Genomic DNA, 23138 nt, shown 5'->3' with positions numbered 1-23138 from the left:
GCGACCAAAGCCGTCTCGGTACAGTGTAATCCAAGAAGTCACTTTCTAAACACTGATGTGCTTCATAAGAATATGGGGCAATTAGTTCCATCTCCCAAAGTAGATCTCTATGCATGTTCTACGTTGTTAAGCAATTATTAAAATACTCTTTATTTTACATTTTTATTTGATGATTATTGATTTATTCTATCTTCTAAAGCTATTAGGGTGGAGGCCAACAGACTCCACAAAAATAACATCATTTTAAAATGTTACAATCACAATAAAACACTAAACATCATTAGTGTTAATATATTTCCTTCCACATTACTGTGCTTGTAGGTTTTAGCTGCAAAACCTTTTAATAATAATAACAAATTTGGGACTTCCGGTGAGCCAAGATGGTGGTAGGACGGACCTGCTGAGTGCTCTCAGCAAGCCACCGAGTGCGAAGGTCTGGTAGAGCATTTTTGCTCCCTCTCTACCCGCGGAGAGAGTCGGGTGGAGAAGCAAGACCTCTAGAGTACTCCGAAGACCCCAAAACCCACTCTTCCCTCAAGGAGGAGTGGGCGAGAGGGCCCGGAGAAACCGAGGTTTGCGGACCACGCACCGGGAAGTGGTGGAAACACTGCAAGGACTACCACTATTACTCACTGCAAAACTCAAGAAATAATAACAAGAACGCTGAGGGGAACCCAGCAACGGAGAACGTAAGTCTCCAAGGGGAATTCTTCTTTTTTGACTCTGTGGTATTCCTCTAATGGGCTCATAGAAGATAGACGCGAGAGATACTGAAAAGAACTGACTAATGTAAAATGCCTAAAGGAACGGATTGAAAACGAGACACCATTTAGCAAACATCAGAAAGGCGGCTGGAAACAGATAACCACTGTAACAACACCTGGTAAGGGAGGACGGACGGACTCGACGGAGGAGAGGAGAGAGGTGCGGCGTGAAGGCTCTCTTTTTTCGAGCAGGGAGTGAGTTCTCTCCCTTCTTTGTGTGGAGGAGCCTTGGCGGATGAGCCCGGTGGACTAGCTTCGATCGCAAGCTGCCAGCGCGGGAGGGTTGTGAGACAGTCTCCCACCCACGCTGCCCCAGCCCGGAGGGAAAAGAAGGTGACACTAGCCATAGAAAGCTCAGAATATAGAGGAAACATTAGACCGAGAAGAGGAAAACAGGAAATATCCGGGGGGAAGTATACTGGGAACGGACTTGGCGGAGTAAAACCATAGAAAATAAACGACCCAGAGAGGAAAATACTGTACGGAGCGGACTGTGGGAAATGGAGCGAAGCGAAGAAGGAGAAGGAGATCCGGAGCGGACTAAGGGGGGATTATCTGGATTAGAGGAGTGAAGGAAGCGAGGAGGCGACGCGGAACGAAAAGACTCTGGAAAGGGGAGGGTAAGAGATGAATTAGGAAAGAAAAATGAGAACCTTCACAATTAACTTCCAAGTAATTATAGACTAATTTTTTGTAGGCAATTTACTAGCTAGCTTGCGATTTGAGCAAATAAGTAATTATTAATTAAACAAAACTACAATAAATCAAATAAATAATAGCAACACTAATTAATAAATAAATATATAAATTAACAATAATAAAAGTAATTAATAAGAGAATAGAACCCCCCCCCCCCGCCGCCACCACTACAGCAACCTGGAAAGAGTAAATAGACGGAGTGTAAATATAAATCACATATGAAATAAACCTATACAAATAGAGACAGGGAAAAATACGTTGGGGGAAAAAAAATAAGAAGAAGAATAAAACAATTATAATATCAAATTAAAAAAAATCAAAGATGGCTAACTTAAAAGGTAAGCTAGATACAAAAGAACTTAAAGGCCCAGTTAGGAGGGGCTCCTTAGCGGAAGAAATCAGCATGAAAGATATATGGTTGGATATCCAGAGACTATCTGAGAAACAAGACAATTTCCAAAACACTCTACAGAGAGAACTCCAGGCACTAACAATAAAACAGGAGCTACAACAAAAAGCTATACATGAAGAAATGTTGCAATTGAAAAAAGATATTAAAGAAGACTTAGGCACTATGAAAGTGGAACTAAATAAAGCATTAAATGACATAAAAGACCTAAAGATGGAAGAAGGAAAACTTGAAAAAACTCAAACAAAGATGCTGAAGAAAGTAGAAAACCTGGGAAATAAAAACGAAAAAAATGAAAAAGCACAAGAAAGGTTAGAATACAACGAGATGGAGTACCAACTAAGAATTAGAAATATAGCGGAGGACTTGAAAGAAAACACAAGAGAATTAATGGTGGAGTTAATGGCTAAAATATTAGAGATTCCAAACCAGGAGATGGATAGAGAGATAGATCGGGCATTTAGAATACACACGCAGTATGCTGTAAAAAATAAGGTCCCAAGGGATATTATAGTAAACTTCGTAAGGAAATAAACAAGGGATGAGGTCCTAAAAAATAATAGTAAAAATCTAACCTTGTACAGAGACAGCAGGGTAATCATTATGAAAGAATACCCCCTATCAGTTTTGAATAGAAGAAGAAAATACTCTTTCCTTACGGAAGAGCTGAAACGCAAACATATAAAGTTTAGATGGGAAAAATACGAGGGAATAATGGTAACCCACAAGGGTGAAAAAATATGGATTACGTCCGAAGACAAAGCAAAGGACTTCTACAAAAAACTAAAGATAGATAAAGAAGTTAAAGAGACACAAGACTCCCTGGAGAAAAAGAAAAAAATAAAAAGGAAAAGATTCCACTCCCCATCAGAAATCGGAGCGACCTCGGACTTACAAGCGACAAATGAAGAAGAAGGAGAGAAAGAAGAGCAGGAAGAGTTGGAAGAAGAAGGAATAGATGAGCAAAATGTTTGAATTAACACAACAAATAAAGTTTTTTTCAAATAATGTGAATGGTCTTAACTCTCCAATTAAACGAAGGCGGGTATATAACCAGATAATTAGAGGGAAATACAATGTAATTGCCCTACAGGAAACGCACATTAACCAAAAGAAGGTAGCACATCTAACTCAAAAGAAATTAGGTAAAGAATACTACTCATCAGCAAAAGAAAAAAAGAGAGGAGTGATCCTATACATCGATGAAAAAATACACTCAGAATTACAATTTAAATACCAAGAGGGGCGGATGGTGGCAGTTAAGTTAAATGTTGAGGGAGTAAGCATACTGGTGTGCAATATATATGCACCAAACGGCCCAAAAGCAAAATTTGCTAAAACATTAAGAGAAAAACTATCAGAAGAAAAATTCGACCATATTGTCATCCTTGGAGATTTTAACGGAGTAGTGGACCAAAAAATAGATAAGAAAAAGACGTGGAAAAGAGGGGGAAAAAGATGACACAGGAGTACTACCAAGAAATTTTCTTACACTAATGGACGAATTCGATCTAAATGATACCTGGAGAATACTAAATCATTGACTTCAAAAGTGGAAAAGGTGAATATACTCCCTAGGGATATTTCTGATCATAACCCACTAGAAATGACAATAAATTATAAAAAGACAGCAAGAAAATGGAGACTTAATGACAACCTCTTAAAAGCAGAAGCAGACATAAACAAAAATAAGGCCCTGACAAGAGAATTCTTTGTAAATAATGACCAACCTGGGATGAAAGTACAAACGGTGTGGGATGCGTATAAGGTGACAATGAGAGGATACCTAATTCAACAAAACTCAATAAGAAATAGGAAAAAAATCAAGAAATGAATGTGATTAAAATGGAGATAGAGAAAAAAGAAAAAGAGCTAAAGGAAAAACCAGATAATAATACAACTAGAAGGGATTTAGACCTCCTGAAACATAAAAAGCACAATCTAGAGATGGAGCAAATGGCAAAACAAAATATATAAAACAGGACTTTTTCGAGAATGCAAACAAAATAGGAAAATGGCTAGCAAGGAAGATAAGAAAGAAGAAGCAAGCCCAACAGATAGTGAAGATCAAACAGGGTCCCAATACATTTACAAAGGAAAATGAAATTATGGAGGAATTTATGAAATTCTATAAACAATTGTATAAGAAGGAGAATATAGACAAAGGAAATATTGGGAAATTTCTGAGTAAGTTAAAATTCGAGAAAATAAATGACGAACAAAGACTTAGTCTGAACAAAGAAATAACAACGGAAGAAATTTAAAAAAGCTATTAAAAACCTACATAACAACAAAGCGCCTGGCCCAGATGGGCATACGGCCGTATTCTACAAAACAATGCAGGAGGAACTACTCCCTGTTCTTAGAAGAATAATGAATAAAGCACTAATGAACGAAGAAATACCGGAATCTTGGAAACTAGGGGAGATCATATTAATCCACAAAGAGAACACAAACTCAGAAGAGATTAAGAACTACCGCCCAATTACACTATTAAATACTGATTACAAAATCTTCGCAAGTATCTTGGCAAATAGGTTTAAAGGCTTCCTAAAAGATTGGGTAAAAGATGACCAAAATGGCTTCTTACCAAATAGAAGCATTAAAGATAACATGAGGGTGGTCCTAGATACGCTGGAATTTTATGAGACCCATCATCAGAGGGAATTAGCTCTTTTATCAATCGACGCGGAGAAGGCTTTCGATAAGGTAAATTGGGAATTTTTCAAAGCACTCTTCAAAGAAATAGACATTGGTCACCAGTTCCAGAACGCAATAAATGCTATCTACGGAAACCAGAGAGCAAGATTAACAATCAACAATAACCCATCACAAGAAATAACTATTGAGAAAGGAACATGGCAGGGATGCCCCCTGTCACCATTAATTTTCATTTTTGCCCTAGAAACTTTGTTAAAAAATATAAGAGAAGATCCTGAGTTAGTGGGCCTAAAAATTAACAAACAAGAATACAAGATAAAAGCATACGCGGATGATGTCATATGCATTGTTGAAAACCCGAGGAAAAACATAACTAAATGGCTCTCCAAAATTGAGGAATATGGAGAAATAGCGGGATTTAAAATAAATAAAACAAAAAGCAAGATATTGACCAAAAATATATCAAAGAAAAATCAAGAAAGCTTGGAAGAAATGTCAAACATAAAGATTGTAGGGAAAATTAAATATCTGGGCATCTGGATTACATCAAGGAATATGCATTTGTTAAGGAACAACTATGTGGAAAGATGGAAAGGAATAAGCAAAGACTTAAAAAATTGGAGACATCTAAATCTATCCTTATTAGGGCGGATAGCGGCAGTAAAAATGAATATTCTTCCCAAAATGCTTTTTCTTTTCCAAAATCTACCAATAATAAGAAACGAAAAAATCTTTAATGATTGGAAAAAAGAAATAATGAAATTTATTTGGAATGATAAAAGGCCTAGAATTAAATACACAATAATGATAGACTCAAAAAAGAGGGGTGGATTTGGCCTCCCTGACTTGAAATTATACTATGAGTCGAGTGCTTTGACGTGGATTAAAGACTGGGCGAATCTTAAAAATGAGAAAATATTATTATTGGAAGGGTTCGACCTCCACAAAGGTTGGCACTCATACCTATGGTATGACAGGGCAAAGCTGGAGAAGAATTTTGGAAACCATTTCATTCGCTCCTCACTCCTTAAAGTTTGGACGAAATACAAAAGACTACTACACATTAAAACACCTATGTGGGTTTCCCCTCTGGAAGCAAACCAAAGGCGGTTGCTGGGGTGGAATAAATGGCCAACCTATAATGATATCTTGATTAAAAAGGAGGAATCTCTCCAGATAAAAACACAAGAGGAAATAAGACAACACTTCAGCAACGTGTCTTGGTACCAATATAGACAAATTAAAGAATACTTCAATATAGATAAACGGGATTTTCAGATAAAAGAGAATTTTGGGACGCGATTTTAACATCTGAAAGGAAGGTGATCACCAGAGTGTATGAAAAATTGAATGAATGGGCTACACAAACAGAGCAGATTTAAAACACAATGATCAGTTGGGCAAGGAATATCGGACGGCCGATCTATTTGAAAGAATGGGAGCAAATTTGGATCAAACGCTTAAAATATACATACACAATAGATTTAAAAGAGAACTGGCTTAAGATGCTACACCGCTGGTACATTACCCCCCAAAAAATAGGTATAATGTATAAAAACGCAGACCAGAAATGTTGGAAATGTAAGCTACAGGAAGGCACCTTCTTCCACATGTGGTGGTCGTGCGAAAAAACCGCCGCATTTTGGAGATTAGTACATATTGAGTGTAAAAAAATGCTTAAAACAGATTTTCCAATGAGACCTGAAATTTACTTATTAGGTATGTTCGATTTGGACTTTTTCAAGGACACAAATATAGATAAGTTATTCACCTTTTTAGTGACAGCGGCCAGAATGGTATTTGCCAAATTCTGGAAACAAGAGATAATCCCCACTAAGGAAAATTGGCTTGACAAAGTCATGGAAATAAGGAATATGGACAAATTGACTTACCTGATGAGGCAGAGTAACGGAAAAGGAATTAAAAAGACGGACTGGAGAATGGTTGACAACTACTTAAAAGAGGGAAATAAAGCAAGATGTAGTATTGCAGACAGATAGAGGAAACTGTAAGCGCTATATAAAAATTAAGATATACGAATAAGAATATGACTTGGAGGAAAGAAAGAAGAATGGAAGTCAACAAATATATATGTTTTATTTTTATTTTTATTATTTTTTTTGTTTTTTTCCCTATTTTCGCTGTTTACCTTTTCTCTCTTCTCTACTTTCATGTATATTATGTTCTCACACTTTCGCTGTAAAGTTTCGAAAATCACAATAAAAATTTATATATATATATATATATATATATATATATATATATATATAAATAACAAATTTATTTATTTATTTATTTATTACATGCATTTATACCCCGCCCTTCTCCCCGAGGGGACTCAGAGCAACTTACATTCTGCCACGAGGGCCAGCAACAAATATACTATAAAACAAAACAATTGAAACATGATAAAAACATGATAAAAACGTGATAAAAAGTATATAAAAATTAAAACGCTGCAAGGCAGCGATATTGCACCATCCTCGGTCATTCACTACTGCTACAATTACAGATTTGCGACCCGATTATATCAACCAGTGAGCTTATTCGCTGAATGCCTGGGCGCAGAGCCAAGTTTTTAGTTTTCTTCTAAATCCCAGGAGGGAAGGGGTTTGCCGGATATCGCTGGGGAGGGAGTTCCACAGCCGGGCAGCCACCACCAAGTAGGCCCTGTCCCTCGTCCCCACCAGCCGCACCTGCGAGGCAGGTGGGATCGAGAGCAGGGCCTCCCCGGAAGATCTTAAGGTTCTAACGGGCTCATAGGAGGAGATACGTTCGGATAGATAGGCAGGACCAGAACCGTTTAGGGCTTTGTACATCAAAACCAGCACTTTGAATTGGGCTCGGTAGCATATCGGCAGCCAGTGGAGCTGGCTTAGCAGGGGGGTTGTACGCTCCCTGTAAGCCACTCCCGTTATTAACCTGGCTGCCGCCCGCTGCACCAGCTGGAGCTTCCGGGCCGTCTTCAAAGGCAGCCCCACGTAGAGTGCGTTGCAGTAATCCAGCCGGGATGTGACCAGAGCGTGGACCACCATGGCCAAGTCAGACCTCCCAAGGAACGGGCGCACCTGGTGCACGAGGCGGAGTTGTGCGAAGGCTCTCCCGGCCACCGCCGAAACCTGAGGCTCCAGGCTCAGCGATGAGTCCAGGATCACCCCCAGACTGCGAACCTGCGTCTTTAGGGGGAGTACGACCCCGTCCAACACAGGCTGTAACCCTATTCCCTGTTCGGCCCTTCGACTGACCAGGAGGACCTCCATCTTGTCTAGATTCAGTTTCAATTTATTGGCCCCAATCCAGTCCGACACAGCGGCCAGACACCGGTTCAGGACCTGGACAGCCTCCTTAGTGACAGGTGGGAAGGAGTGACAGAGCTGGACATCATCTGCGTACAGATGACACCGGACCCCGAAACTCCGGATGATCTCTCCCAGCGGCTTCATGTAGATGTTAAACAACATGGGGGATAATATCGACCCCTGCGGGACCCCACAGGACAATGGCTGTGGAGCCGAGCAGGTGTCCCCCAGTGACACCATCTGGGATCGTCCCTCCAGGAAGGACCGGAGCCACTGCAGAGCAGTGCCTCCAATGCCCAACCCGGTGGTCAACGGTATCGAAGGCTGCTGAGAGGTCCAGCAGAACCAGCAAGGACACACTCCCCTTGTCCAGTTCCCGGCGAAGATCATCGACTAAGGCAACCAAGGCTGTCTCGGTGCCATGCCCCGGCCTGAAGCCAGACTGTGCCGGATCTAGAATATCAGCATCTACCAAGAATGCCTGGAGTTGCGCTGCCGCCACCCGTTCCACGACCTTGCCCAAAAAGGGGAGATTGGAAATCGGCCGATAGTTATCCAATTGAGTGGGGTCCAGTGATGGCTTTTTCAACAGCGGTTTTATCACAGCCAATTTGAAGCTCGCTGGAACAATGCCGTCCCTAAGGGAGGCATTCACCATCACCTTCACCCACTCGGCCAATCCCCCTCTGGCTTCTCTCACCAGGCAGGATGGGCAGGGGTCTAGGATGCAGGTAGTGGCCCTCAGCTCTCCAAGCACCTTGTCCGCATCCTCGAGCTCAATTAATTGAAATGAATCCATCAAAATAGGACAAGAAGTGTTACATCCCCGGAGACTGCCGTTAATATGGCATCGAAGCCAGAGCGGATCAGAGCGACTTTATCCGCGAAGAACCGAGCAAATGCTTCACAGCGAGCTGCCGAGCTGTCAGGGATCCCATCTTGAGTGGTGGGATTTAACAAACCTCTGACAACTCGAAACAGCTCCGCCGGACGGTTCTTCGCGGACGCAATATTAGCTGCAAAGAAGGCGTTCTTTGCAGCATCTATTGCCGCGGCATACGCCTTCAGAAAGAGGTGCAGCCGTGTTCGGTCTGATTCGTTCCACTTCGAGCGCTCTAGACCCCTCTTCTTTCGCTTCATCGCTGCCAACTCCTCAGTGAACCAAGGAGATGGTTGAGCTCCGCTACTCGAGAGGGGGCGTTCTGGAGCGATCGTGTCAATTGCCCTGGTTAACTCCCTATTCCAGAGAGAAACCAAGGCATCGGCAGAATCGCCAGCCAAAGTGGCGGGAAACTCCCCAAGAGCCGTCAGGAATCCATCAGGATCCATAAGCCTCCTGGGGCGGACCATTTTAGTAGGTCCTCCACCCCTGCAGAGGTTGGGGGCGCAGCCAGTCTAAACCTGAGCAGGTGATGGTCGGTCCATGGCAAGGGAGCGATGGTCAGCTCCTCCACACCTCCATCATCTTCCCATCCCTGACAGAAAACCAAGTCCAAAGTATGTCCTGCACTGTGTGTGGGGCCAGATACCACTTGGGACAGCCCCATGGCTGCCATGGTGGCCATGAAGTCCTGAGCCGCTCCTGAAAGGGTGGCCTCCGCATGGACATTGAAGTCACCCAGCACCAAAAGTCGCTGGGACTCCAACGCCAGACCCGAGACCACCCCCGCTAGCTCAGGCAGGGAGACTGTAGTGCAGTGGGGTGGACGGTACACTAACAGAATCCCTAACCTGTCCCGGTCACCCACTCTCAGGTAGAGACATTCGAACGAGGTTGACTGTGGGATAGGGCACCTGGTCAGGGGGATGGAATCCTTATAGACCACTGCGACCCCGCCTCCCCGTCCTCCAGATCTTGGCTGATGCTGCACGGAGTACCCGGGAGGACAGAACTGGGTGAGATTAACCCCCCCCCCCGCTTCGTCCAACCAGGTCTCCGTTATGCACGCCAGGTCTGCTTTTTCATCCAGGATCAAATCCTGGATAATAGCCGATTTTCCGTTGATAGACCTGGCGTTCAGCAGCACCACCCTTAATCCAGAGGATCCGCCGACTTGGGCATCCAACTTTATCGTATCAGGAGACTGTTTTAATTCTACCAAAAATCTCGCTTTAGGCCGAATTAGTTCCCTAGTCTGAATTTGTTTTGGTCTCCCTTTCCTGTATCTCCCCCGCCCCAGAATTACTTCAATGGGGGCTCCTTGGCTGGACAACTCCCCCCCATCAGTCTGAACACCCTCCCTTCTAACCGACATCCGACTTAGGTTGGTCACCATAGCACTGGCTTCCTGTACCAAGGTAGCCTTCCTCCACCTACACAACTAGAATAACGTAAATTTTAAAAGGGATAGGAAGAAAACAAAAATGGAAAAAAAGCCAAGTGGCAACAGCACCAAATAGTCTAATAAGGGACAGTTTTTTAGTCAAGAACAACAGTCTCCATAAACAAAGTCAACAAGAATTTCCAATGGAGAACATCTGGTCGGATGAAGGTTTTCCAAATAGACCTTGTGGGTGGGAAAGGTGATAGCTCCACTGGAAGCCGTCTCCTGGTCCGGCGGGGTGGCCACCAAAGGCAGCGGCTGCCCAGTTCAGTGAAGCCTTCGATGGCAAGGAGGATGGTAAAGGAGGCCGCCCAGTTCGACAAAAAAGCAACTTTAAATCGCGGAGAGAGCCGCAGGCCTCCTCTTCCACCCTCTTCCTTCCCTCCTTAAAGCAGCAGCAGGAGCAGGGCTGAGGATGGGGCTGCAAACTCACTTCTTGTATGCTGGCAAGCAGCAGATGGAACAACAAGAAGCGTCCAGCAGATGTTATAAGGCCTCTCCTTCCACCCTCTTCCTTCCCTCCTTAAAGCAGCAGCAGGAGCAGGGCTGAGGATGGGCTGCAAACTCACTTCTTGTATGCTGGCAAGCAGCAGATGGAACAACAAGAAGCGTCCAGCAGATGTTATAAGGCCTCCTCTTCCACCCTCTTCCTTCCCTCCTTAAAGCAGCAGCAGGAGCAGGGCTGAGGATGGGGCTGCAAACTCACTTCTTGTATGCTGGCAAGCAGCAGATGGAACAACAAGAAGCGTCCAGCAGATGTTATAAGGCCTCCTCTTCCACCCTCTTCTTTCCCTCCTTAAAGCAGCAGCAGGAGCAGGGCTGAGGATGGGCTGCAAACTCACTTCTTGTATGCTGGCAAGCAGCAGATGAAACAACAAGAAGCGTCCAGCAGATGTTATAAGGCCTCCTCTTCCACCCTCTTCCTTCCCTCCTTAAAGCAGCAGCAGGAGCAGGGCTGAGGATGGGCTGCAAACTCACTTCTTGTATGCTAGCAAGCAGCAGATGAAACAACAAGAAGCGTCCAGCAGATGTTATAAGGCCTCCTCTTCCACCCTCTTCCTTCCCTCCTTAAAGCAGCAGCAGGAGCAGGGCTGAGGATGGGCTGCAAACACTTCTTGTCTGCTGGCAAGCAGCAGATGGAACAACAAGAAGCGTCCAGCAGATGTTATAAGGCCTCCTCTTCCACCCTCTTCCTTCCTTCCAAATGGACAATTTCCATCAGCATTCCCCAACCTAGAACTGTTCACAGCTGCTGGATTACAATCCTTATAATCAATATTATCAGTTGGTTGTTCTGTGCCATTACTGATAGATTTTCCTGAAACTTTTCACCCAAATCTTTGAAATACTTGGAAGTAAGACTACTTAACCCATATAGTCTTACTGCTTATGTCAATATTTCTGAAGAGGTTCAAAGGTGACCCTCAGTCACCACCGTATTACCTGAATCTTTCTGTACATACTACAGTCAAGTCAAACAGGGCATTAGTCCCAATTGACTCCAATAGCCCTCCAGGTGTTTTGGACTTCAACTCCCAGAAATCCCAGCCAGCTTACTGACTGTTAGGAATTGTAGGAGTTGAAGTCTAAAACACCCAAAAAGCTGAAGTTCTCCCATGCCTGATTTAGAGAGACATAATTTGGCTTTGTTTTCTCCTATTCTCCTCCTATGTTGTCAGCCTGACTGCATTAAACAGATGCTTGATATGTGTGTCAGCTGAAGAATCATCTCCCCTTCTGTGCTGGAGAGCCGGATGTCTGTCATCTGGATCTCAATGGACAAGGAGTTTTGGCTCCGCCGTTTCTATCTCAGTCCCCAGATGGACAGCCTAGTGTAGCTGCCTCTCCTTGCTTGACAGCTTAGCTAGATGATTCTATCATCAGATCACATCCTATTTTGCCACTTGGGGCGAGATGCCATTCTTTAGGGAAGAAAGCTGAAATTCTTTGCTGGTGTGTTTTTGGACGGTATATTTTTCTTGTTTCACTTAACACCGATTCACCTTTTGGTATTTAACAGAAAAGGAGGGGCCCCCTACTGATAAGACTATTCCTAGATATAGTGGGCTGTGTCTCTCTCTGTGTGTGTGTACTATTCAAAAACTGTCTCTGTGGTTGCACAGTTCCTTCAATAATCTGTCAAAAGCTGCCATCGCTGAGTAAAAAAGAGCCATTCATTTCTATATCTCATTTTGGATTGATGTATGTGCCACTTTTTATCCTTTAGCTCAGGATAACATTTGCCCTTTCATGTTCTCAGTTTAAGCCACTGGGAATTGAGAGTATTTCAAAGGATAATTATACCAATCTGCATATAAAAGGCTGGATGTCCTACAGAGGGTTCAGTTGAAAAGCAAACTCTTCCCAAGGATGAAAATGAGAAATGAGAAGTAAATCCCAAAACTAAAGATTCAATAAAGTTAATGCATTTTTCATCTGATGGGGGTGAACGTGGGTTTGTAAAGTGACTTGAAGATTTGCTAAGCCATTGCCTTGAGTCAGTTTCCTGACATAAAAAGGAAGCTGCTATGGGGGCCCCTTCAGCTTTGGAACTAACTCTCTCCCTTGGCTTTTAGAAAACTGTTAGTTTATTGACCTGCAGGGCATGCTGCAAGGCTGGTTCGCTTGCATTAGATGAGGAGAATGGAAGCCTCAGTTAGATATCCTAACTTGATTTTTTGCTGTTATCATTGAGTGTTGTGAAGAGGGGTTACAACTTTAAAGTGATACAGCTGTTCTCAAGCACTGATGGCCTGCACTGTCAGCCCGTTTGAGGTGGTGGGGGAATTGTAATCCCCAAAAAGCTTGATTTGGCCCAGCAGTAGGTCAACTGGGAGCTGAAATTTGCCATGGGGCAAACTGGGAGATTTAATGGTATTGCCTTAATGATATTTTTGTTCACAGGTGGTTCCAGAAGTTATAAATAAATAGGTCAGGAAATAGCTCTTAAGATCCATTTTCTGTGTCTGGTGTCTTTATTTCACACTGGGAGTTCAAAATTCTCAAAATCACACTCTTAGATTGTGTTTAAACGGCTAGAGTTGTATAAGGCCAATGGAGTACACCTCTTGGGGAGGTGGGATGTATTATTTGTTAATGACTTAAAAGAGGGGATAAATTGCTTGTTAGCCAGCTTGGTAGGAAAAAGGGACTAAATTTTTGGTAGCATTGAAGAGGTGAGATAATCAGCACCATGACACATCTCTACACCTTTTTTTTGTATGGCTTGTAGGCATTTCCTAAAGTTGGACGGAGAGGATGTCTTCTGTGTATCGAGGCGGGCGCTGCTGCCACCCCTTCTCAATGAGCCCCCTGGTTTCTGTGCCTGACTGCCCTGGCCATCCTCTTTCACTGGTAGGCATGCGCAGACCCTGAACAAAGACATGTGGGGGCTGATGTTAAAGAGTCTGTGAGGCCCCAGTTCATCCTCCTGCTCTGGAGTAGAGGGGGCATGACCTACTGCTTTGGAAATGTGCCCTGAATGCACCTGGAGGCCTGCAAGCAGTGCTTCATGTCCCATAAGGGGTGCCTGAACGTGGTGCCCTTGGCTGAGATGGCTCTGCAAGTGCACCTGCACCCTAGGGGGGACAACTCGACTTCCTCCACCACACAGAACCCTAAAGCCCCTCTCCTAGAGAGAATGGGAATGAGTAGTCCCAAGTGCAGAGCCTCCCACCCCACATCGCCCTCTGCACCTCCCACTTCCTCTCCATCCTCAGTCTATTTTTTTGGGGGGGGGGGGGTGGATTGGAGGGAGGGGCCCTTCTCCTGGGGCCCCTTCTCTGACTCTCCTCCTTCTCCATCATCACGGAATTACCTGTGCTGAGGAGGAGGGCCACATTGTGTTCTCCCTGCCTAGTAGAAAGGGGTTGAGCCAGATGGCCTCTTGGGGTTGCTATTATTATTATTATTATTATTATTATTATTATTATTATTACAAAGGCTGGTTGGCCATCTTTTGGGTGTGTTTTAATTGTTTTTTTCTATATGGCAAAAGAGGGCAGGACTTGCTCTTCATTTTAAATATTGTATTTTATTATTATTTTCACTGTACGAATTACTGAATTCGTTCACACAAACAATCTCTATCCATCTGCCACTGGCCTGGCCCATGTCTGATATAAATATAATAATATAATATAATATGTTATAAATAAACATTTCTTGGGACTCTGTGGGAAATTTTTGCTTCAAAAAGGTTTCCACGGCTGAAAAAGTTTGAGAACCCCTGCTCTAGAAGGTTGAAAAGATATTCCAGAGCCAAAACATAGGACTCTGAAGTCAAGCAGCCCCATGCAAGTAGTAAATGTTGTCTGGGCCTGATCTTCTGGGACCATTGGTACTTGCAAGTCCTTCACTACTTTTTTGTCAAGCCATCCATCTGAGACACTGAGTAAGCATAGTCCACACAGGAAAAAAAATGTTGTGATCTGGATCCTCAGTCAGAACCACAGGGGATGGCCAAGGATTATCTGATGGTGTTATCACCCTGGCTTTCTGCATTGTAGCATCGTACAATTCATCACATTGACCTGTCTGCATTTTATCCTCTGTGCCAGTGACCTGGCTTTTGGGGTATGTTTTAGGAGTGGTCTTCTCATTCCACTTGATTCTCCTTTGCTGAAATGGCTGGCAGTACACTTTTGGTGGCCATCAGAGAAATACCAGGAATAAAGCCAGAAATGCTTTCTGCTTTCCCATATTTGTTTCCTTTTTTTAAAAAAAAGTATTGTTTTGAAAAGAATCAGAGCTCTCTATCTCTTTAGGAACAAAAATACGTTTTTACATTTCGCCATTGGGGTGGAGGCCATGAGCTTCCCTAGTAGCACAAGATCTACCCTCCCCCCACTTTTTAAAGAGGAAGACAGTGATGTAGGGGAACATGACATGGACTGGGAGTTATCTTGCAGCTGTGTGATAAGTCTGGCACACATTGTTTCATTAGATATATTAAGAAAATCGCTCTGAGTCCCTTCAGGGAGATAGGGTAGGATATAAATAAAGGGTTTTTTTTTAAATTATTAACAAGTGTGTAAGTTGGGGTGATTGGCATCCAGTTTTCATCTGGCATTCTTAAATGACAGGTTGCCTAATAATGCATTTTCTGAGGTTTGTGTGATATAGACCTATATCCCATTTCTTTTATTTGAAGTAAATGCTTTCTATTTGGAGATAGCTAAAAATAACTACCACTCTGTAAAGTTCAGATCTTTCCAAGTGTGGGCCTGTGGGGATTGACTCCCTGGACTGCTTTCTACGAACCTGGGGGTCAATCCCCATTGTCATCCTGGTTATTTGGTCTCTGGGTGCCTGAAGGAGCAGGATGGCACCCTACCCTCCCAACCCTGTTTTTTCCTAAAAACTTACCAGAGGGGCCCGGCTACATGTGCAACCCCCTTTGAAGACAGCATCTGACATGTCCAAATTATGCATTTGGAGGTTGAGGAGGGGAGGAGAGGAGGAGAACGGATTTCAGAATGTGTTTTCAAAGGGTCTGCACATGCAGCCAGGCCCCTACAGTAAGTTTTTGGGCAAAATAGAGGGCTAGTTACATGTAGGCCCCTCCCAGGGAAAGCACAGGGTTTGGGAAAGGTGTGGATACTGAATCCCAGGAGGAACTGTCTGGAAAGGCCCATTGTTATCTATAAGGAGTAACTTTGAAATTGTGTTAATGAAAGTGTAACTAAGTTATACTTCAAGGGTAATATGATGATCAAGCAGAAAACTGTTAGTGGTATCATAAACATCATTTTTAATGACTTTCCAAACACTAGAAGGCATTTCAAGGTATTTTTCTAATTAATACTGAAACAGAGATTTATCTAACTCTCTTAGCAATCCTACTTTTCCCCAAAGGCAATGCAATGAGAACCAGTGACCAAAGTAACAAAAAAGTAGTGAGAATATAAAGAGAAAATGAATTACCTTTCCTAGATTGTAGCAAACATTTTCTAATGGGTACTGGGAATTTGAAATGTAATTTTCCAAACTCTGATCTTGAAAGAGATATCCTAGAGTCAGCATGACAATGGAAATAGTAAAAATGTCTTCTAAAACTTCGGGGTGAGAAGGGCGGAATATAAATACTGTAAATAATAAGGACATTCTGACCATCTTTTGTAGTTGACGTAGACTTTATACAGTCCTAAGAATGGATATTTGATGGTGATTACATAAGAAAGAAGGGAGGGAAGAGGGGAAGTTATAACAAGCTAATGGTGTCTGTTGGTTGTGATGAATTGTAGGATGCTACAATGTAGAATGTTTTAACTGAAAACTGGGTATATTTCTGGCACCAAACATAATTTGTCACATTGGGCATCCAATATTAATTAAGCCTTTGGGGTAGATCATCATTTGAAGCTATTAACCTTTAAATAAACTTTAAAATGCTAAGTTGAGCAAAATCTAAAACAAGCAAAAAGCAATCCGTGGCTTGGAAATGTTTATGAGAGTTTCATTACTCATGGGATGCTTAAAATAGTTTAGTCTGACTTTCCAAAAGAGAGAGTCTTTGCAAATTTAATGTGTTTATATTTCACAAAACTTGTATATCCTAGGAAATATATAACAAAAGGTTGTTAGCACAAAAATAAAGCAGCACATGGTGATCCTGGTCTCCAACATGAAAATATGCCCGTCTGTGCCAGCTCTTAATTACTAGCTCATTAACACTCAGGTGTCAATTGCTGGTGGCAAAGGCAATACCCAAATGGCATGGTTGCTGTCATGCACAATGTAATTAAATTGACCTCAGCAAAAGGAGCCCAGCAGTTTCCTGATATCACTTGGACACTGGTTTCAGGCACTATTCACAATAGTGTAATCTGGTGAATCACAAAGTGTAATGAGGAAATTACTCTGGAGAGTAGAAAAATGTACTTGCATATGTAATAATGACTTTAAGCACAATTAAAATAATATAATCACCGCTCTGTTTTGTTCCAAGCTAATAAGTGCAGTAACTAGTTGATTTTGTGTTGTTGATTTAAAACTCTAGATGCTGTTGGGGACTGACATTGTGAAGTAATGATAAACCCTGAGGATTAACATTAAATGTTCTGATGCTAATTGAAAAAGTCTCATAGTAGCTCCACTATGGTTCTCAGCTTTGGGTGGGTTTTTATGAAGCAATTCAATTTGCATATCACCTCCTAATTGAGAGGAGTTGTTATTTTCCTGAACAGTGTCTGATTACAGTGCCTACTCAGGAAGATTTTAAAACTTCTTGCACCATTACATGACTGTATCTGCAAGGATTTTTTGTATGGTAAAACTCAGCTCCAATTTATGCAGGAAAAGTACTAGACTAGGAATCAATTTCAATCATATTCCAGCTAGATTAATGAAAAGTATTGCAATTTATTCACCATGTGCCACAATAAACATTTGGTTGAAGATGAGATTATTACATCATCTTGTCATGTACCATAGGAAATAACTTTCCACCTGGCTGAGTCACATTCATTTCCACTTAAATTCCTGGATCCAGTTCTTACTTGAGTTGTGGCATAAGAGAAAAATGATGTCTGTAGGGCTGACCAAGAAAGCAAGAGTTCTTCAGCTAATGATATACAAGCTATAATTCTGACCTTGAGAATGTAAGATGTGTACAAAGACATATCTTCTACTAAATTATTTCCCTTATTTTTGTGATGCATTTTTGGGGCCTGTGTTCAGGATGTCATCTAGCCAGAAAGCGGAACAATTTTTTCACCACACCAAATAGAGAACTGCATGCACACTGGTTGTTTTTGCTTGTTTATTGCTACAAATTGTATTGGCTTGAATATTCTCTCACATGCTCATTTAAAACAAATGTAGCAACAAGTTAATGCAGTGAGGGATGCATATGTCTTTTTTATTTGGCTTTCTACATGGCTCTCTGCAGCCTTTTGGTTTCACCTATTGGCCACTGCTTCAGAAACCTCTATCTTGTATATGATACCAGCCACACAGATGTTTAAAACTCAATTTTAATTGCTGTGAGAGTCAGAAATCCATGACTCTACCAAATGATCTTGGACTATCTTCTACCTTTCCTTTGTACTATAAAATACATTCTTAAGACCTAAAATATTGTGCTGGTTCGAAAATTTGTTTGTTCATATTATTACACATCCAAGCATTTCCAACACTAATTTAAAATCTGGTTCTACATTCTTCTCTATTGTTTTTCATAGTAACTCTGGATTATGACCAGTTTCAAAAACTTCTAATCTGAGGAAGAATTCTATCTTTGAATGGAATGATAAATGATATAATTGACAATTTATGGTGAAATAGTGGGGGCTAGTGGGAATAAAAGTGGAGGAATGAATACTTTCAGGGCCCTATAGGAGCGAATGAAGTCTCACAGGACCTCATCACATAGATGGTTTTTTCAGTCTCTGCATGCTTCTGGTACACTGCCAACACGGAGTCTGCCGGATCCCAATAAACGATTTAGGGCTTATAGAAGAAGCCAGGGACAGCGGGGAAATGCTGTGAGATGGCAGCCAACAACCAACCACAGTAAGCGGATGAAGTGGTCCCCCAGCTTTGCAACCTCCATGTGATGAGGTCCGCAGTCTTTAAAAGTAATCTAGGGCCATGGCCAGAGCTTGGAAAAGTAAATTGGAGCTCTTTGACATGTATTTGATGTCCCTAACTGGTCAAACTGAATACTGGGTTGCTGTGAGTTTTCCAAGTTCTTTCTCCCACCCTGGCCCTTCCAAAGATATGTAAACCTCCCTTGTCTAGTTTCCAATATACCTCAAAAACTCTGAGGATGCCTGCCATAGATGTGGGTGAAACCAGGAGAGAATGCTTCTGGAACATTGCCATACAGCCCAGAAAACTCACAGTAACCCAGTGATTCCAGCCATGAAAGTCTTTGACAACAAACTGAATACTGTCAGCTTTCCACATTCGCTGGGGCAGGGGTGCAAGATATTCATGAATGTGGGAAAAAACCAAGAAAAATGAAGTTATTTTTATCTCTTCTGGAATCTCTAGGTCCTCTTGCATGACTTTCTGGTCAAGTTTAACTGGAGGACCTAGAGAATCCTACAGAGATGTTCTTTTTAAAAAATTCTAGGTCTTCTAATATGACTCCATGGACATTGCACTGGATGACTAAAAGATTCCAAGAGAGAACATTTTAATGAAATCTGCAAATAATCAAATCTACAAAAGTTAAAGACCATACATGTGGAAGGTTTATAGTACATGCAGAAGTAGAGAATGGCATCTTAAAAGGAGTTACTGAACAGTTAAAGGAACAAAGGTTTGGGTTCCCCCCTTCTCTTGTGAAAGATGTAAACAGATTTGCTGACAAGTTTATGTAGAGAGAAAAGTCATTTCTGGAAGCACTATGAAAATCTAATGAATAGATGAAAGTGTTTTGTTGATTATGTATTTATTAAAGATTGAGAATTCTGGGGGAAATGATCTAAAAGCAAGAAAGCAGTGAACAAAAGGAAAAGCGTTCCCTTGAAGAGTGACAAGCAGTCACACAGAGATGGTTTCAATTGAAGTGCTAACAGCTCCTGCAGGTGGGAATGAGCAAACAGAGAGGTACCCAGGCTGAAAACAGGAGGAAATCAACACCTTTTGGTTTCTCTCTTGAGAAAAAAAAAACCACTCTGGTTAACTTGAATAAACAATGTTAAGTGAGACAAATGGAAATGAGAACAAGGGGTGCAGAACACTAAATATTTCAAACTTATACTATGCAAAAGGAACTTGTGTTTTGAATTTTAAGAAGAGCTCTAATATAATAATCTCTCTCTCATGCCAAACAATATTTAAATGCCATGTTTTCCAACAGACAGGATTAAAGGGTGAGGGGAAATTACAAAGCAAATGTATCTACATATAAAAGGAAAGTTAATGTTAGATTGAAAACACCACAACATTACAAAAATGGACACAATTTGTAAGGCATGATTTTCAAATTTGTAATAAAGAAAATTAATGATTATAAACTTTTTGCAAAGATGTTTTTTATTCTATTGAATGTCTGTAAATGGCAAACCTGTAACTGATTTATATTTAATAAAAGGGACCAAGATGACCTTAGTGGATATTTATTGACATTGAAATTATACTGTTTGAGGAATCTAGTGTGCACTACAGATAGACTATGATGCACTCACTATGTCTCAGTGTGTTTAGTGGTTCTTATTCCCTAGTAGGATTGTTTAGGATTGGATGCTTTCCAGTAGGCCTGTGCGATAAATGAAAAAAAAAGTTTCAATACTCATTATGAAATTAAGGGGGGAATCATTTCTAAAGTGTTTCTGAAATTGGATTTGGTCTGTATCATAACTAAAACGAGTCAACTACTTTTTCGTTACTTTTCGTTAAGTAACTAATGCCAATGGGGAAACTTCAGGGGCTCTTTTCTCCCTCATTGTTAGAGCTATTGGCATGAAACTTGCTACAACTATAGAAAACATTTACCACTGTTAGTCCATCAAGTTTCAGAATGTTTCACTCATCCATGGATTTTTTTGGGAATTTTCAATATTTTTACAAATAACATTTTTAAAAAAACAAAAACAAAAGTGATCTCCTTGAATTTTTTGAAAAATGACACAAGATAACAGGGGATCATTCCCCCCAAGTTTTAGAAAAATGTATACATCTACTGATTTTTGGGAATCTTTAAAAGTTAAAAAAGCTGCGACAGGTATCTTGTTGAATGTCTTTAAACAACAGAACTTCAATTTAAGGATTTCTTCCCAGCCCAACACAGATTTACTTACTAATATTGAGGTCTACTTGCAGATTCAACAATTTATTGGAACTCTGACTGCTGCTCAGAAGAACTAATCTCTCCCTTATTCTTATTGGGGCTTTCTGATGCTGAGCTGAATTCTGGGAAATATAGTTTAGGGCAGGGCTTTTTGAATTCTCTGCCACGGGGCTCCTCACCTTCTGAAACTACAGTTCCCAGATTCCTGTGCTTTCTTAGGTTCTTTCACAGCTCACTCAGCTCGTCCTGACCTACTGTTTTCCTTTCCTCTTGGTGAGAGGCAGCCTATCTCTTCTTAATTTAAAGAGGAATGGAAACCCTTTTGGCTTCACCTTGTTTGCACTGAAAGTGAAACTGACTTCTGAGCATTACAGAATTCAAACAAAAAATGGGTGAACTTTGATTGTTAAGTTTTAAGTGGGTGCTCTCCCCGTGTTTCTTAATATCTGTTTGTATATACAAAATGCCTCATTTCACTTTCATTTTCAGCTGCTTCAGTTGCTGAAAACTGAATTTGCACTAAGTTAACTCAACAGGAAATTTGCACTAAGTTAACTCAACAGAGTGGGGTGGAATATTGCTCTTCCCAGGCAAAAGCAAACTGCAGCAGCATTTCTTATCTTATGTGTTCATCCTCATTAACAGCTTCTAATATTTCAACCACATCTTGATTTTGTTTGGTTATGTATTCTCCAGCGTTTATCTGGGAAATGTGGACAAGTCATACAGTTTCAGTCTTTGATGAAGGCAAAGGTAAATCTGTGAATAAATCTTGAGAAGAAGACTCTGTGATAAGATCACCATAAAGTCTACTTGAATATGTATAGCAACAACAAGATCTATGCAGTTTACTTTCTATAGAATAGTTTGTTATTGGGTTTGTCTTAAAATACTTTATTGCTTTTCTTAAAGGTATTCAGTTTACACTACTACTGTGTCTATATGTTCTAAAAGCTTAAAGTAATTGCAGCTTCATTTTCAAGATAGACAAAAATATGATAGGCAGGTAGATAGTTTGAAATAACATGGGAAATTCTTTATAAGTACCCTGTTTCCCTGAAAATAAGACATCCCCAAAAAATAAGACCTAGCAGAGGTTTTGCTGAATTGCTAAATATAAGGCCTCCCCCAAAAGTAAGACCTAGCAAAGTTTTTGTTTGGAAGCATGCCTGGTGCCCACCAAACAAAACACCAGAGCATGCAGGATTGATAAATGTACATACCAGTTGTACATGGAAATAATGGTAGTAACAAGAAATTCTTGACAGGAGTCACAGTTTGTCTGGTTTGGTTATGTTGGTTTGTGATGACAACTACTGTACCGTATATAATAAATGTTCAATTTTTTGTTCAACAATAAATGTGAATTCTTCTTCATGGAAAAATAAGACATCCCCTGAAAATAAGACCTAGCACATCTTTGGGAGCAAAAAATAATATAAGACACTGTCTTATTTTCGGGGAAACACGGTAGACACAAAACATTCTTTTTAAAAGGATATTTTTCTTTTTCCTATGCTGCATTGAAAATGTGGGTTAAGGTTGGTAGTCTTTCATTCTAAACATCTCTTATCACTCCTACTAGTGTTTTACTGATTCTAGGTACAATTATATTTAACACCATGGGTGGGCTGTTTTTGAAGTGTTGAACTCCTTCAGAGTTCCTAGATGACTTCTTTTCTGGCCCCCAAAGAAAACAGAAATATAAACTGCCATTTCTCAAAGCTTCCAGAATTGGCAAGACACTTTTTAATAAAATTTGCAGTCCTTCTCTCTGCGCTGTTTCATGTTTTAAAAGTTCTGCTCCTCAAAAACAGAGGTGAATTTCTGGCTACTTCTATTCCCCCTCTCTTTTCAGCCTTTCTAACATTCTGTGCAGACCCTGGAGGGTTTAATGGATAGAAAATGAGCCCCTGACCCATACCAGTTTAGAATATTACGTATTTGATTTTAAAAAGATAAAAGGACAAAACACTTCTTAATATTCTCTAATATTTTACATTTGCATCAAACTCACCAAACACATTTGTTAGGCTGCCAACTTTCCCCCTGATATGTATACTGATAAGTGCTGTTTATGTAATAATTAATTTTATCCTGAGAAAGGTCCAAATGGTCTTATTCATTTTTCCTCTATAGTTTGATATTTTATGGCACAATACTATTATCTGTGGCAATTCTCATCTTTCTATGGTGGTGGGTTTGTATGTTTCTGTGAAGCAAGAAGATATGCTGACAATA

Source organism: Anolis carolinensis, chromosome 5 (assembly GCF_035594765.1).
Source record: "Anolis carolinensis isolate JA03-04 chromosome 5, rAnoCar3.1.pri, whole genome shotgun sequence".
NCBI lineage: Eukaryota > Metazoa > Chordata > Lepidosauria > Squamata > Dactyloidae > Anolis > Anolis carolinensis.
Note: the sequence above shows the minus strand (reverse complement) of the source record.